This window comes from Diceros bicornis, chromosome 11 (assembly GCF_020826845.1).
Source record: "Diceros bicornis minor isolate mBicDic1 chromosome 11, mDicBic1.mat.cur, whole genome shotgun sequence".
Lineage (NCBI taxonomy): Eukaryota > Metazoa > Chordata > Mammalia > Perissodactyla > Rhinocerotidae > Diceros > Diceros bicornis.
This window is the reverse complement of record NC_080750.1, coordinates 56,098,974-56,116,282: the sequence shown is the minus strand read 5'-3', so window position 1 is coordinate 56,116,282 and position 17,309 is coordinate 56,098,974. Positions and strand designations below refer to the sequence as shown.

The 17,309-nt window shown below is 42.5% G+C and overlaps 1 protein-coding gene across 3 annotated transcripts in view; it reads left to right on the top strand.

The window, feature by feature from the left end:
• Positions 1 to 15,924: 15,924 nt before the first annotated feature.
• SH3RF1 (SH3 domain containing ring finger 1) overlaps positions 15,925 to 17,309 on the top strand; it is a 156,139-nt gene continuing 154,754 nt past the window's right edge. The window contains exon 1 of one of the 3 annotated variants that reach the window (XM_058550327.1): positions 15,925 to 16,068. The gene's annotated coding sequence lies outside the window, so the exon portion shown is untranslated. Of the gene's footprint in view, positions 16,069 to 16,125; positions 16,829 to 17,309 lie in introns of those variants that run through there. The other 2 variants (XM_058550328.1, XM_058550326.1) reach the window with 2 other exon arrangements.

Sequence of the window (17,309 nt, the reverse complement as noted above, 5' to 3'; positions counted from 1 at the left end):
TATTGACACAGAACAAGAATCAAACTGGATCTAGATTTCTATCTGAAACTCTGAAATCAGAAGGCAGCAGGATAACATCTACTGACAACTGTCACTTTGGGTGAGAAAGCAAAACCCAACCACATGCTACTTAGGAAACCCACTTTAAATAAAGTGATACAGGTTGAAATTCAGATGTTGTAAAAAGATACCATCAGATAAATATAAATGAAAAGAAGCCAAGGCTGGCAATATTAATATTTGAACAAACAAGATAAATATTGATATTATGTAATGATAAAAAGAAAATTTATAAAATAGGTATGACAACCATAAACCATGTTCACCAATCAATACAGTGGATAAATAAATAAAACAAAAAGTATTATGAGAATGTAGTAAAAATACAATTATAATACAGGATTTTAATACACCTTTTTTCAGAATCAGACAAATCTAGCAGACAAAAACACCAAATAGGAACAGAGGAACAGACTAAAACAACAAACAAATTTGACCTAAAAAAATGTATGGAACATTACATCTCATAGCTATATCTCTTTTGTATTTTAATGGAACATTTACAAAAGTTAATCTTGTCTTTGCTTCCAAAGAACATCTAGGGTATGTAAGCCGATTCACAAAAGTAGAGATTTTATAGGTCACATTTCTGAATGTAATTTAAGAAAAAAGAATAAATAATGAAAAGTGGATACCTCCCACAAACAACTTTCTAATTACTTGGAACTAAGAAACAACAACCTAAACTCTTCGTGGAAATGTAAATTAAACTGAAATTACAAACCACCTGTAATTTGAAATTATAAAGCAATGATGGAGAAAACTTCATCCCAAACATACATGACATAGCTCAAGCTATTCTTATTGGGAATTTATAGCCTTACGTGCTTTATTATTGAAGAAAAAAGAGAAAAATAAACCTAGAGCTCAATCTAAGAAATTAGAACAAGAACAAAATGAACCAAAGAAAATGTTAGAAGAGAGAATGAAGACAGAAATTAATAGAAAACAAACCAAATAGAAAAGACAAGTACATCTAAAAGCTGATTGTTATGAAAGAATCCCATAAATAAAGTCCCAGCCTGATGAAGGAAAATGAAAGAGATCTAATGAACACTAGTGTAACAACAGGCTTATTGAACTGGCCGGGCTTCGTAGGCTATGGTCAGGAAACAGCTTTATTTTCTCCCACCACTGCCTCACACTTTTTTTTTGTCAGAAATATTTCCTTGGGGCCGGCCCCTGGCTTAGCGGTTAAGTGCGCATGCTCCGCTACTGGCGGCCCGGGTTCAGATCCCGGGCGCTCACCAACGCACCGCTTCTCCGGCCATGCTGAGGCTGCATCCCACATACAGCAACTAGAAGGATGTGCAGCTATGACATACAACTACCTACTGGGGCTTTGGGGGAAAAATAAATTAATTAAATTATATATAAAAAAAAGAAAAGAAATATTTCCTTGCTCTTGGTAACATTTCTGGTAGATCCCATGGCTTTTCACCCACTTTTGATTCTAAAAACAGTCCCATTTTTAGATATTTTGTAGTTTGATCCAATGTAAATGAAAACCTCAGGGGCTGGCCCTGTGGCATAGCGGTTACATGCGCGCCTTCCGCTGTTGGCGGCCCAGGGTTCAGATCCCCGGCGTGCACCAATGCATTGCTTGTCAGGCCATGCTGTGGCGGCATCCCATATAAAGTGGAGGAAGATGGGCACAGATGTTAGCCCAGGGCCAGTCTTCCTCAGCAAAAAGAGGAGGATTGGCAGATGTTAGCTCAGGGCTGATCTTCCTCACAAAATAAATGAATGAATGGAAACCTCAATATTTCTTTTTTTTTTTTTTGTGAGGAAGATCAGCCCTGAGCTAACATCTGCCAATCCTCCTCTTTTTGCTGAGGAAGACTGGCCCTGGGCTAACATCCATGCCCATCTTCCTCCACTTTATATGGGATGCCGCCACAGCATGGTTTGACAACTGGTGCGTCAGTGCGTGCCCCGGATCCGAACTGGCAAACCCCAGGCCGCCGCAGCAGAGCACGTACACTTAACTGCTTGTGCCACCGGGCCGGCCCCTGAAAACCTCAATATTTCATCAATTCAATGCTTTTCCTCTCCTCCCAGCTCAGGCCTCATCCACTGCTTCTAGGCCAGAGCTGAGGAAGGGGTGTGATTGCCCACTTTACCTCCATCCCCTCTCCCGACATTGCCTCCTCTAGAGGTGAGGCAGGGAGGGTGTGGAGAGGGAGAGGACTCACCAGCCGGCACCATTTGTACTACATATTTCCTGTCCGTCATACACCCTCTCTCATGACACATTTTCAAGTTCTGGTTCTTTCATGGTGTGCAGCAGTTGAGTCTTTGGAGATTTCCCTTGGAGCCCTCCACACCTGCGTCTTTCCCCAGAGTAGCTGGTACACTCACCAGCTGACCTCTGAAGCACCTCAGCCGCCCCTAGCCTCTGCCCTCTGGTGATATACCACGCCTTTTGTTTTTGTGTGTTTTTTGTTTTTTGGAATTCAATTCACTCTGGAAAGTTGCCCTCTTTCTAGGCATCATTTCAAGATGACTCAAGCCTTGCTCTCTAATGGTATATGAAAAAAACATAAGCATCCTTTTGCTGTTAGGTGGTGGAAACACACCTTATCCTATCGCAACCCTCTCTGCCCGCCCTGTTGTAGGGACCGCCCCAGTGGTCTGCCTCCCCCAGACTCCTCTAGGAAAGAGACAAGCTCTAGCACTATAAAGTGACCCTCAAACTTTGGGAGACACAAGTGAAGCTCTCCTAATGACCCTCCTACTGCTCTGCCTGGTCCCACAGCCCAGCAGAGAAATGCCAGCCTCCTTTTCTATCAAACATCCACTTCTACAAACATATTTCTTAAAGCTTGCTTCACTCGGCTGTGGAGGGAAGTGAGGGAACTGAGAGCACCCCTCAACACTCCCATCTAGGCTGGCAAATTCTTCCTGGCTGATTCTCTTCAGTCCCACTTTTGAATTTCTAGTTTTCTCTTTTATCAACTGGAGGAGTATGTCGAGGTAAGCGATGCTGCACAACCGGCCATCCCTCCGGAATAAAATGGTAAATATTATGCCATAATAAAAAATAAATTTCAGATCATTAAAGACTTAAATTTAAAAAAAAAGAACATTTAGGGGGCTATAACCTAGGATTTGGGGAGACTTTTCAAATAAGACAGAAGAAAATCTAGAAGCTATAAATAAAAAGACTGACATATTTGAATACAGAAGAAAGAAATAAAGAGCTCTTTCCTTTCCCTCGCCTTCCCTTTCTTACCTGAATAATTCAGTCCTAAAGTCATGAGGTGAAACCGAGAGAGGTGGATGCCCACAGGTGGGGGTAGAGAGGAGCCTCATGGTAGCTCAGAAAGGGCTGAGTGGTGTGAGGAGGGCGTGGGTGGGGAGGAGTGTCCCAGCACAGGAGGATAGAACCTGGGCAGGATGATGGGGAAGCTGTCCCGACGAAGCAGCAGGCTGGAGTCAGAGATCTAGTGAGGTGAGGAGGGCTGCTGTGTAGAAGGGCGGACCAGAAGGAGATGTTAGAACCTGAGCAGGGCAAAGAAGCTGTCCACGTGGAGGAGCGGCCAGGCGTGAATTGCCAGAGACCAAGCAGGGTCAAGAGTGTGTCTGAATGGGAGGGTTCACACTGGGAGATGTGCCAGTGTGGGACGTCAGGGCCCAAGCAAGGTGAGGAGGGGGTCTGCACAGGAGGATGTCATGGTGCAGGGTATCAGAGAACATTTGGGGTGAAGAAGTTGCCCTCACAGGGGGATGGCCTGGCCCGAGGTTTTGGAGCCTGAGCTAGGTAGGGAGGATGTCCTGTGTGGGAGCAGGATGGCAGAGCATGGGGCAGTGAGAGGGGTTTCTTCAAGGAATGGCCAGCATAGGGTATGGGAGGTTGGTTACATACAAGAGGATTGATCAAAGAAGTAAATATACTGAGGAAAATGGGAATCAGGTGGAGGGAGTAATAAATATGGAAAGGGAGAAAATAGAATCAGCCCTGTGGTATTGATTGGAATTGGAAGTATCTTGAGTTCATGGATTTCAATAGACATAGATATAGAAATAAATATACATGCAACTGTGTATGTGTTTGTGTGTGTATTCCTTACCAGTCCAAGAGGGCCTGAGACCAAGATACTCCAAAAGCAATGAGCACAGTAGTACTAGGATCTTGTTTTCTAAAAGGAGCCAGGGCTCCTTGGACAAATGAGATTCCAGGGCTGGGACAGGGTAAATCCAAAAGGAACCTGGAACATCTTATAGTGCCAAAAAGCAAAGAGATGCTCAAAGAATTTGGGAACATAGCAAGAGGATACAGAAGCCAGCTTGAAGAGATGCCCACAAATCTGGGACAAATTAAGCATCAAAATAACTAATGATAGAAATGCGTAAAACCCTTTGAATGAAATTGAAAACCATGAGAGTATATGTGTGTGTGTGTGTGTGTGTGTGTGTGTGTGTGTGTGTATGCAAGAGTAAGTTGGAAGCTTGATAAGTAGAATATTTACTTAGTATCAAAATACTTCCTAAGAAAATTCTACAGAGAGAAAACATTATAGTGGAGAAGTCTAGAAGACACCATCTTAAACAAGTTATCAAATTGGACAACACCAATCCAAATCAGGTGCCACCTGATAGGATGCCATAAGAAGTGCACAACATCACTTCTGTGAATTTTTTTCCAAAGGTGTATAACCTGAATCTAATAATGAGGAATAGTTTCAAACCCAAATTCTACAAAATATCTTGCCTATAATCTTCAAAAGAATTCAAGAATGAGAAATGTTTTCCAAGTTGATGGAGATTAGAGAGGCATGGTAGCTAAATGCAATGTGTGACTCTGAACTGGATGAGTTTTTGCTCCAAAAGGATATTACTGGGGCTTACTATTATTGACAAAACTTACTGGTGGTAATGTATGAATGTCAATGTTCCAATTTTGATGGTTGTACTGTGGTTGAGTAGGAGAATGTCTGTGAGGTGATGGGGCATGATGTTGACAACTTACTCTCAGATGGTTCAGGAAAATGAAAATTCTTTATATTGCACCTTTTCTGTAAATTGGAGATTGTTTCAAAATTTTAAAAAATTAAAAAGTTGTAGAGAAAATGAAAAGACTGGGAAAGATTGGGGAAAATATTAGCAATGCCAATGTCAGATAAATAAATGGCTAATATCTTTGACGTACAGAGGGCTCTTATTAAACTGATGAGATAAAGACTAACAAACTCAAATAAGAGAAAATCCAAATGACAAGTGACAGTAAATAAAAAGAGCTTACCCCATTAGTCGTCAGGGACATGCAATTTAAAATATTAATCAGATATCATAAGACACCTATCAAAATATTAAAAATTGAAAAGAATGATAGCCAGAAAGTGTGATTTGGGGATGTGCAATGAGTATTTTCATACTTTTTTTTTTTTTTTTTGTGAGGATGATCAGCCCTGAGCTAACATCCGTTGCCAATCCTCCTCTTTTTTTGCTGAGGAAGATTGGCCCTGGGCTAACATCTGTGCCCATCTTCCTCTGCTTTATATGGGACGCCGCCACATCCTGGCTTGACAAGTGGTGCGTTGGTGCATGCCTGGGATCCGAACCTATGAACCCCGGGCTGCCAAAGCGGAGTGTGCCCACTTAACCGCTGCGCCACTGGGCCGGCCCCTGAGTATTTTCATACTTTGATTGTAGAAATCTAAATTGTGTAGTTTTTGTGGAATGAAATCTGGCAATATCTGTTAAAAATAGGCATTCCATTGCAGCTGGTAGATAAATACGTTCTGGAGATTTAATGCACAATGTAGTGATTATAGTCAATATATAATAATGTATCATAAACTTCAAAGTTACTAAGAGACTAGATCTTAATTGTTCTTAACCCCCCAAAAATGATAATTATGTGATGTGATAATGGTGTTAGCTAATGCTACTGTAGTAATCATATTGCAATATACAAATGTATCAAACCAACATGTTGTACACCTCAAACTTACACAATATTATATGGCAATAAAAAAAAAATTTAATGCATTTTCCTTGACCCAGAAATTCCATCCTAGGGAATCTATTCTCTACATAAGGATATGGAAACAAGAATGTTTATTGCAGCTTAGTTTTTAGTATAAAAAACCAAAATAGTGAATGACAATTAATAGGAAAATGATTGAGATACAACCATTCCACAGAAAACTATGCAAACATTATAAAGAATGTTAGCTCTGTGCCCATTGACTAAAAGGGATTCCTACAATATGTTTTCTAGAGGAAAAAAAGCAAGATGCAGAGAAATAAGTAAGATATAATCTTATTTTTTAAACAAAGTTAACTCCCCAGTATATGTATGTATATTTTATATATGGTTACATGAGCATGTGGAAGGATATGGAAGCATACCCACATGGCTTCTATATCATACATTGGTTTGGGGGGAGGCATGGATACAGATAAGAAGGAGATGAACTTTGATGGTATTGCTCCACTTTAATTTCTATTGCTCTACACATGGTTCTTACAATCTGGGTTAATTGACTACTGTGATGTTAGCAGTTTGATAAATTAATTGAGAAAGATAGCTACTGTGAAAATAGTGAGAAGTAATAGTCTGTAGATCTACTGCCAAGCCCCAACTGAGAAGGCTGGAATCTGAGGAAACCAGCAGTTGGAAGCAGGACAAATGACTAACATGCTCCGAAAACAATTTATGAGAATGGAGGTCCAAGAAGAGTCTAAGAAAAAATCCACAGGGCCGGCCCCGTGGCTTAGCGGTTAAGTGCGCGCGCTCCACTACTGGCGGCCTGGGTTCGGATCTCAGGCGCACACCAACGCACCGCTTCTCCGGCCATGCTGTGGCCGCGTCCCACATGCAGCAACTAGAAGGATGTGCAACTATGACATACAACTATCTACTGGGGATCTGGGGGGGAAAAAAAGGAGGAGGATTGGCAACAGATGTTAGCTCAGAGCCGGTCTTCCTCAGCAAAAAGAGAAGGATTGGCATGGATGTTAGCTCAGGGCTGGTCTTCCTCACAAAAAAAAAAAAAAAGAAAGACTACATACAACATTTAAAAAAAAAAAGAAAAATGAAAAAATCCACAGGTGATGATTATTTACCAAAAGTGGGTGAGGAGGTGGTGAGTAGGAGAGAAAGATTCCAAACATGAGAGTCAAGCATCAGAGGGTATTGCAGGCTGAGAATGTGTGAAGACTTAGGATCAAGTTCTTATGGCGAGAGTCATGTAAGTGGAAGATGGGTCTGGGGCTTGGTGATATCTCAGAGAAGTAAAGGTGCTGACAAAGCTGTGTAGTCAGGGTGGTTCTCACTCACTCTTCCTCCCGAATGGCGCTTCCAAACCCTCACCATTAAAAGGTTGGGGCAGCTTCTAGTGCCAATAGAAAAGGAAGAAAGACAAAAACAAAAAAAGATAAACACAAGATTTAAAAACATAGAATTCTGATGTTATTAAGAGAAAAATGCTCCTAAATACCTCAATGTAAAATAATCATGTCAATACTACTAATAATACTAATATTAACACTAGGACTAGTTAAGCTTTAGCCAACCCTGCTGGTCCAATGGTTAAGATTAGGCACTCTCACCACCATGGCCTGGGTTTGTTTCCTGGTCAGGGAACCACACCACCCATTTGTTGTCAAACTGTGGTGGCTGTGTTGCTGTGATGCTGAAATCTATGCCACCAGTATTTTCAAAATACCAGCAGGGTCACCCATGCTGGACAGCAGGTTTCAGCAGAGCTTCCAGACTAAGACAGACTAGGAAAAAGGACAGGCCACCAACTTCCGAAAAATTGGCCATGAAAACTCTATGAATAGCAGTAGAGCGTTATCTGATACAGCGCCGAAAGGTGAGAGAATGGCAGAAAAAGACCCTGCGCGGTTCAGCTCCGCTGTACACAGGGTCGCTAAGAGTCAGAATCCACCCCATGGCACTAACAACGAAGTTAAGCTTTACTGAGTTCTTACTGAGTACCATGTAAATATATTAAACACAGATGTATTATCTCTTTTAAGCTTCACAACAATCTATGAGGTAGGTACCCTTATCTCCATTTTATAGATGATGAAACTAAGGCTGACAGAGGTTAAATGACTTTCTTAAAAGTCACATAAGTAAAAATTCTCAGAGCCAGGACTCAAACCCAAGTCTGTCTGACTCCACAGTCTTAACTATTCTGTTTGTACAGTAATTGATATTTATAATGATGGCCTGGAGTCATCCATAAATGTTAACTACTTATGTCTTTTTTTAAAAAATCAGGGAAACTTATATCTCAAATATTTTCATCCAAATAAAAGTTGGTTTTCCAGAGTGACCCAGTCGTCAAGATTTCTGGATAGCTGAAGCTTTAACTGTACTTTGCAGCTTCTTACTAAATTTCAGTAATTAGAGCTCTACAAATTGATTGAAATTGAGTTGCAAATAAAATTTTATGAAATGCTACAAAATATATTGGTTGTAAATTCTGGGTATTACATAAATTCTAACTATTGCGTTTTCTTGTTAACTTCAATTTTTAAAAAGCTTTTTAAATGTTTTGGCAGGATTTTTTTCTAAATAATACTTCAATATAGACTTTTTCTTGGCAATCCATGTGATTTCCTGGAAGTTCCTGCTGAGTATACACTTACTACGTAAACATAAAACTTGATGCCCCTGGTAAAGCATCAACCATTTGCAAATGCCAATAGGCTTTGTAAGCAGTTTGCAGCCTGTGAGTAAGGTCATCCTTTTTTCCCCACATTTTCTCTATTGCTTGCAGTATGGGCCACAGAACTCTTAGTAAGGCTATTTGCGAATTCTTTGCTTTAAGACCTCTCCACCTTTTGACTAAACATTCCTTCATTTTCCTGGAGTAAAGAATCTGATTTAAAAACTCTAGCCAGCTTACCTGATCACATTTCCTCCAATATGTCAACTTAGCCATAACTGCTTTGAACATCTAACCTTTCCTTAACCCCCGTCACATTCATACAACTACATATGACAATATACACAGTTCCTCTTCATTTATCAAAAGAAAGAATCCTTGGGGAATAAAGATTTGACAGCTCCTGTTACAAGCTAATTGTAATACTTAAAAAAAAGAGAGAAAGAGAGATGAGACAGATGGTGTACACTGGAGACATGTGGAAGTTTGCTTGAAAAATAGCTTCAGAAATTCAATTGAGACTGAAAGGAAATTATGCAAATCATCATTTTTGCATAAAAGCATCATGGAAAACAAGGAAATTATCTTAATCTTTAGTCTTCCACAATCTTGTCAAAGAGAAAGACTGTCAACTGGACTGATACCATCTTGGTTTCCTATTTTTAAAATACGCGGCAGCCATTCATTTTTAGTTACAGGGAAAAGAGATTATTTTGAGTGAGATGATTAAAAACACTGTCTTCTATATTGCTATACTTAGGTCTAATTCATTAACATCAACCATTAATACATTCAGCACTTTTATTTATATATCATATAATTTACATGGGGAATGTTCTATAATAAATTTATTAGATATTCCATCAGATTAATTTATATGGCCTAAAATGATGAATGGAAATTTAATCTTAAAAATTACATTTATTACTTAAAAAAAAGATTTTCAAATTGCCCCTTTATACTTTATACACTTGTCTGATTCATACATCACACAAAATTTAAAAAAAAAAAAGAAGAAAACATGTATAAGAAACTCTGAGGACAGAAATTCTAAGGAACAATGTGAAGGTTGGGATGAAAATTTTGGTGGTACAGGTTAAGGGGAATGAGGGGCAGAAATATAGTAAGGAAATTGACTTCAGTGAAAGGAGGAAAACCACTTACTGAATTCAGGCAAGTTTTCAGAAAAATAGGTTTGAAGTGTAGCATGATCAGTACCTGGTATGATGATAATTATGCTTTTAAAAACAAGAATAAATACTCATTTTATTTAGGAGCAAGAAAGAGAGAAGGTGAAATTTTAGCTATAGACAAGAGTAGATGTTATGGCATCATTTCTACTCATTATGGAATCAAAGAATATGGGCTTGTATTTGAGTACACATGTGAATTAGGGTGGATAAATTGAGAAAAGCCCACACCTTTTGCCCACTATTATAATGAAGAAAGAAACCTGGGTCATATATTATGAGTCTCTAGTGAATTCATGTACGTTTTCCTTGTGTATGTGTTTTTAAGCTGGCCTATTTGAATGCATTAGAAAAGTCAACCTTTATCTTTAAATTTGATCAGAAAAAAAGAATTCTGAAAACTGATAAACAACCTTTAATATATAAAGATGAGTTACCAAGAAAGATTATGGAATTTCATTTCCCGAAGATGGTTAGGTAAAGTGATGGATATTTATCTACTCTCTCTCTAAGAGTTTGGGTTAGGTAAAGTTTGCTTAGAAGCAAAAGACCACTTCAAGGTTTAAACTTTTGAAATGATAAGGAATTTGACAAGAGAAAGTATTTTTAATAGAAAGGAAGGAATCCTATTATATTATTCCCATATAGGTTAAATTTATCTTTGAACTTGGGTCACAAATATATTAGGGGCATCTAGTTTTTCAGGCATTGAAGTTGAACAGTACCAAGCAACAGGACCTTCTGAGCTTCATGTGGGTGACCCTGGTCCACATTTGGGGTCCTGGGGTAACTTGGGGCCAGTCACGTGTGTTTTTCTGGGCAGGCTAATATTTTGACTCCTTTTTAAACTGATATTCTTTAAAAATCTGTCCAGCATTTATTAAGAGGAAAGGCTGAGCACTGCATGGAATGGGCATGGAAGAGGGAGGCCGACTGGAGGTGGCAACACTCAGTCACTCTCCTGTTGTCCTCAGCAAACCAGCAATGGCTTCAAGCTCCCATATCCTTCGTAACAAAACCAAAGCCCTAGATGGCCCTTTATAGATTAGTTTCCCTTGTCAGCACCTGGGGTATCTCTCTTTTAATGTTCCTCTGGGTGACTTGAGTTTAGTATTTCTCAAATTGTGGTCCCAGCATCACCCACATTAGAATCACCTGATTCTTGAACCCATGCTAGACCTACTAAGTGAGCATCTCTAGGGATGAGGCTAGGCTGTCTGCATTTTTAATGAGGTTTGCAGGTATTCTGACTGCACTAAACCTCAAGAACCACTCCCTGAAGGCTGGGTTAGAATTCGAGTCAGCTTAGAGAACTCCAGCTCTCCCCACCCCAGGTGTTCTGCTGTCAAACAGCTCTTCAAATGTTCAGACCTGTTTCAAGAAGGTTGGAGGAAGAAGCGGTTCAGTTACCTCCCACTCATCAGTTTTTCTCCTTAGCATCCATTCTGACTGAACTGAAATCCTTGCGGAGTGCCTATAAATACTCCATCTGTTCAGATTTTTTGCCAGACAGGGGAGTGTGCACCACCTTCCCACTACTGCAGACCAAAATAGCTTCTCTGGGTTTGCCTGACTCTAACAGCCCATTTCCTGACAACTATGGTGCCTCATGACCACTTGGCTTTTTACAAGGGGATTTCATTGTCTTTAGATGTCCTTTGTGCAATTAGGATGGAGATAAACTTTTAATGCTAGAAAGAACCTTAGAGAGAATCCAATCCACTCTCTAATTAGAAATAGATGCAGATAGATACATAGGAAAGGAGGCAGGAAACGAACATTTTATTGAGTCCCCACTATGTGCCAGAAAGGCTCTGTGCTAGATTTTTCAATGAGTTTTGTCATCAACTTTATACAACAAGCTTTCAAAGTGGATAACATACCCATTTGTATAGATAAGGAAGTTGAAAGTCAGAAAATTAAAGAAATTTGGAAAGTCGTTCAGTTAACAAGTAATAGATCCAGGATTGAATCTAGATTCTAATAAAAATAATAATATTAGCTGTCATTTATTAAGCACTTACCATGTGTTGGGCATAGTTCAAAGCATTCTATTTGTATTAACTTATGTAAAATCTCCACAAAATCCCTGAGGTAAGTAGTAGTATTATGCCCACTTTAGAACTCAGGCACAGAAGACTAGAAACTTGCCCAGTTAGTAGATGAAAGAGCCTTCGACTCCAAAGCTGTCTCCAGAATCAAGTACCCTGGAGAGACTGAAAGCAGGGAAAGTAGTTATTGTTCAAGTAGGAGATAAACAGGCGTGAAATAAAGATTGGGAGGAAGGGACAGGTGTAAGAAGCATTTCTGATGAACTCTGGATCATCTATCTGGATGGGAGGTAGGGGAGGGAGCAGAGAGAGAAGGAAGAATTGAAGATAACTTTGCATTTTTCTTGCTTGCTTGGGGAACTCAGTAGATGGTGACACCATTAACTAAGATCTAGAATGAAGACAAACTGGTATTCCATTATGTTCTCTGTTATATAGCTGGCATTTCTCTAGCCTAACTGTGAAATATAAGAGGACGAATCATGTGTCCTCTTCTTCTACGTAAAAACTAGTAGAAGAATGACTCAATGGAATTTGGAACATTGTCTGCCTGATTTCCTCTCTGTAGGGCAATGAAGTACTAAGTATATATGTAGCTTTAGGACAGTAACAAATATAATTCTATACTTAATTTCCTCTCTGAGAATTATTCACTGGTACTCACTATTGGTTGGCTGTCAAGGATACAATGGTGAAGAAGACAGATCCAGTCCATGCCTTCAGGGAGCTTATATCCAGGTAAGGGAGATAGGCAATAAATAAGGAATCAAAAAATTAGACTGTAAAAAGTACTATAAAGAAGATAAATGGAGCGCCGTGGTAGAGCATGATGGTGCAGCGTCCAGGTGACATAGCGGCTCCTAAGACGTGGAAGGCATTTGATTTTTATTCCAAGTATAATGGGAAGAAATTGACGGGTTTCGAGAAAGGGAGTAACAACATATCTGTTACGCATTTTTTGTAGCTTGCCCTGAATGTCACTACATTCAGGGCAAGATTGTGGGAACAGGGCTGGAAGCAGAGAAGCTGGCTAGGAGGACCAGAGGCAAAGAGTGATGGTGGCTTAAATAAAGGTGCAATGGAGGCAGAGGGAAGTGGGTAGAAATTGAAATATAATTTGGGGGTAGCTGGCAGACTTGTTGATGGAGAGGGATAGAGAGGAATAGGGAGAAATCAAAGATGATCCCTAGATTTTTAGTTTAAACAACTGGGTAAATAGTGCTGCCATCTACCAATATTGTGGCAACTGGAGGAGGAGTAAGTTTTGAAGGAAAATGATGATCAGACACGTATATATATGCATGTGTAAACATGACACCCAAGTTCACAAAAGAGTGCTCTGGACTGGGAATTTAAAAGCCTAATTTGTGTCATAAGATCACTAAGAGCAATAACTTCTCTATACCTCATTTTTTCCCATCTGCAACATGGGGATGATTATATCTGTCTTTACTGCTTCGGAGGGATGCTGAGAACATAAATAACATATATGAAAGTACTCTGACGTCTCAGGAGGATAAGAACTGTATAAATCCAAGCTGCCATTTTTATGTACAGAGTGTGTTTGTATTTTTCATAGATCTACTCAAAGTCACAGGGACCATAAGTATATCTTGCTTACATTCTTTTCTTCAGTTCAGTTCCCAGAAATGGTAAGATGTACATACTTCTCTTTCCCCAACTGTCCCTTTTCCTATAGTATTCTCTTGACAGGATTTTGCAATTAGTGTTGTCTCAAACTTTTTTAAGACCCTGGGAAGAAAGGATTTTGCCCAGGATAACTCTGTCTGGGTAATTCTTGGCAGATAATGACAATGATGGTATCTTTCTTTAATAGAGATGTACAGATTACAAAGATCTAGCACATTGTCTCACTGAATCCTCCAAGAACACTCAAAGAAAGGTATTATTTTTTCACCATTTGCCAGAAGGAAGTTGGTGATGAATAAATGAAAAGCAATAAGATAAATTGGAGTATTTGAGGAACCCATTTTGTTTAAAAATAACTTGGCCTGACCTTGTTCTTCCAAAGGGGCCTGATGTGGTCTGTTGAGCATGCATTGTACATCTGCTTTAAACGTCTACAATGTCCCAAAGACAAGAATGATGCCCTTTAAAGATAGGGATAGGGATGTAGCTTTCCCCTATATCAGCATTTCTTTAAGGATAAGCATCTCTTCCTAAAAACTAAGGATTAATTACCAAACTGCTGTGCTCACCTTGTGACCACTGACCTGCTGTGCCAGCTAAGCATCTTATGACAGTAGTAAAAGAGATATTCCTGTCATATTTGATGTCCCAAGACAGTATATAACCACTCTGTACACTCCATTTCTGGGGTGTGCTTCTTTCCTTGGGAAAGGAAGCCCCCCGGGCTATAGTCCTCAGACCTGACTCATAATAAACTCACCCCAAATTTTGATTTATAGATTGATTATGGATTATTTGCATTGACAATGGCTCAAGAAATTAATGTAATTTTCCTAAAAATTCATATTACAGCTAGAGTAATTAGGCTAATAAAAGAGTTGTGTTCTAAAAAATATAGTGAACTGGCATCAGGGATGTTCAAAGAACTGCAGCTATGTTCCAGGTAATATTCATGGGATGTGTGCGGGTTTCTTTGATGACTGCAGTCTTAGTCACTATCTTCAGCTCTTTGATAATGGGTGTGACTACTGATTTTCTTGGCTAGTTTCAAGAGCTGCACCATTCCACACATGACTTTGTATTCTGTTCTCCGTAAAAACAAAAAACCAAAATCACTAAACAAAAATTGTCCCTTGCTCTTCAGAGTAACCTCATGATTGACAGTGTCATCTTTCCCTTGGGAGAAGACATAGTTAACTTGGTTTTGCCTGAGGTGATGTGTAAAAGAGAGGGGACTTGGCATCTAGAGACCTGAGGCTGAGTCTTGGTCCAATATTACTTATCGAATGTGTGATGTGGGGATGAAGTGAACCTATGTGAGCTTCAGTTTTAATAACTGTAAACTGCATGTAATAATATTTATCTGTTTACTGACTGTAACTTTCCAGTCAGACTCTCCTTCATCTGCACAGTTCCAGATGCAGTATATGGGCTAAGTAGTCACTTTCACAGTGCCTTGTTTGTAGATTACTGGATTAAAAATTTTCCATTGTGTTCATTCCTTCCCTTGCTTTCTCAGCTCAAATGCATGTGTATTTGCTCACTTCTAATGGAGGGGGAATTGGGCTATTATTTCTGGTATTCACACAGTATGGCTCTCAGCATGCTAATCTACTTGAACAAAGCTAAGGGGGGATGACGTACAGGGTTGCAATGAGGATTAAATTAATGCATGTAAAATGTTTAGTGCAGTGACTGGCATACAGTGAATGACCAATAATTGTTAGCTATTATAATTTTTTCTTACTAGGTGATTCTCATCTGTCTTGAATGGTTTAGCTGTGGCCCTGGCCAGAGAGTGGAGATAATCTGGCTCCTCTTCAAAATGTCAGCCTGGTTAGTGGCCAGGCAGGGATTTCTTGCATAATATCTGTAACCCCTTCTCCTTGTTTTCACCTAGTTTCTGTACACCTTTGAGGAAGGGTATTTGGGATAGCTTTTTGTAAGCTGATGGTAAATGTAAATAAAATAATAACGTCTTGGAGATAATGACAAAATTTTGTTTTCCCTCTAAATTGAGTCTGAAAAACAAACCTCAAAACCTGTGGACAGGTTTTTCAAAACTGCATTTCAGAGCTTACAGGTGTGTGCCTGGGGCAACCAAAACAAAGATTACAGTGATGGTTACGGCTGCCTCCCAGGCTCAGATAAAAGAGGCGCCTCTCAGCTGGCTTCGCGGTGCCAGCTCACCTGAGGTCAGACTTTGAATTTTCCCTTTTTAGGGCGGGTATAACAAGGCCTCCCAGGGCTGGGTTTTAAACCCACACTGCTGTTTTCCTAGCCTCTCTCCCTGCCCATTTTGAGTTTCTGGGGCAGCAATCCTCCCAGCTTGCTCGGGTTTGTGTCCCGGCGGAGGCGGCGTGATGCCTGGGAGCAGGCAGATGGGGGAGCAATGCTGGGCGGCGGCGGCCGGGGACTCGGCGGGTGGACGGCTGCCCTGGGACTGTCCCGCCACGGATTCAACATGCCTCTCCGGGTCCTAAGGGGGTAACAGCTCTTCGCTCGTCCTCTCCCAACTGGCTCTCCAGGGCTGGGCGAACAGAGGCAGCGCAAAGTGGGCTGAGTTCCCGCCAGGGCTGCTCCCGCCCTTTCCCGGGACCCAGCCCCTCCCGCGCCGCGCGGGGCCCGCCCCGATCGTCCGTCGCGGGCCGCCGGGCACCGCCGGGCAGGAGGACGACGTGGCCGCTCCTGCCCTGTGGCGCCTGCCTTCTTCCCTCAGCTGCCCCTCCCCACGCTCTCCTTCGGTTGCTCCATTTTTCAGGCGTGTTTTCCTCAGACGGCGGCGTCTGTCCCCAAACCTTCCCCCTCACTCCCCTCGGGGACCCCGCTTCTCGGACTCTCGGCGCTCGCAGCGCCCCCTTAGGCGGCCGCCCCAGCCGCCCCCGGGCACCGGCGGGGCCAGGCGCGCAGGTACCTCAGCGCCGGCAGGAAGGCGCGGCCGGCCCGGGGGGAGGCGCTGTGCTGCGGGGCCGCCCCCTCGCGCCCCGGGCGCCGGCTGCGGCCCGGCCTCCCCCTCGTCCTCCTCGTCCTCCTCCTCTTCCTCCGCCCTCCTGGGCTGGGAGAGTGGGAGGCGGCGGCGGCGGCGGCGGCTGCGTGTGCGCGCGGGAGGGGGGCGGCAGAGAGGAGTCTCCCGGTGCCGCGGCGGCGTCAGAGACACTGCGAGCGACGAGCGCGGCGGGGCCGCATCTGCCTCGGCCGCCGCCGCCGCCGCGGGGCCACGAACAAAGAGGAGGAGCCGAGGCGCGAGGTAGGGCGCGGGGGGGCGCGGGGACCCGAGGAGGCGGTGGTCGGGGGCCCCCCCCGCGCTGGTCAGTCTCTCGGTCCCCCAGCCGCGGGGCCCCGTGGGCCCGGAGCCGGGGCCTCGCTCCCTCTCCCGGCAGGAAGCTGCCCGGGCTCGGTGCCGCGGTCTCCCGGGCGCAGCCCAGCGCCCCCTGCTCTCCGCTGGCCCGGTCTCTCTGGGGACTCCCGCCTCCTCTCTGCGGGCTTTTGGCTCTTTCCCGCTGGCACTTGATGGGGCTGACTTGCGCAACTTAAGGCTGCGAATTCATCTTTAAGTCCTTGAAAACTTCCCGCAGTCGCGCGGGGGGATTTTTGTGTCCGGCCTGACCCAAAGGGAGGCGGAGATGAGGCTGCTGAAGGAGAGCCCCGTTCCGGCCCCGCCGGGCCGCAGCCCCAGCCCAGGACCCTCCCCGGCCCCGTGTCGCCGACACCTGGCTCCGGGCTGTGTC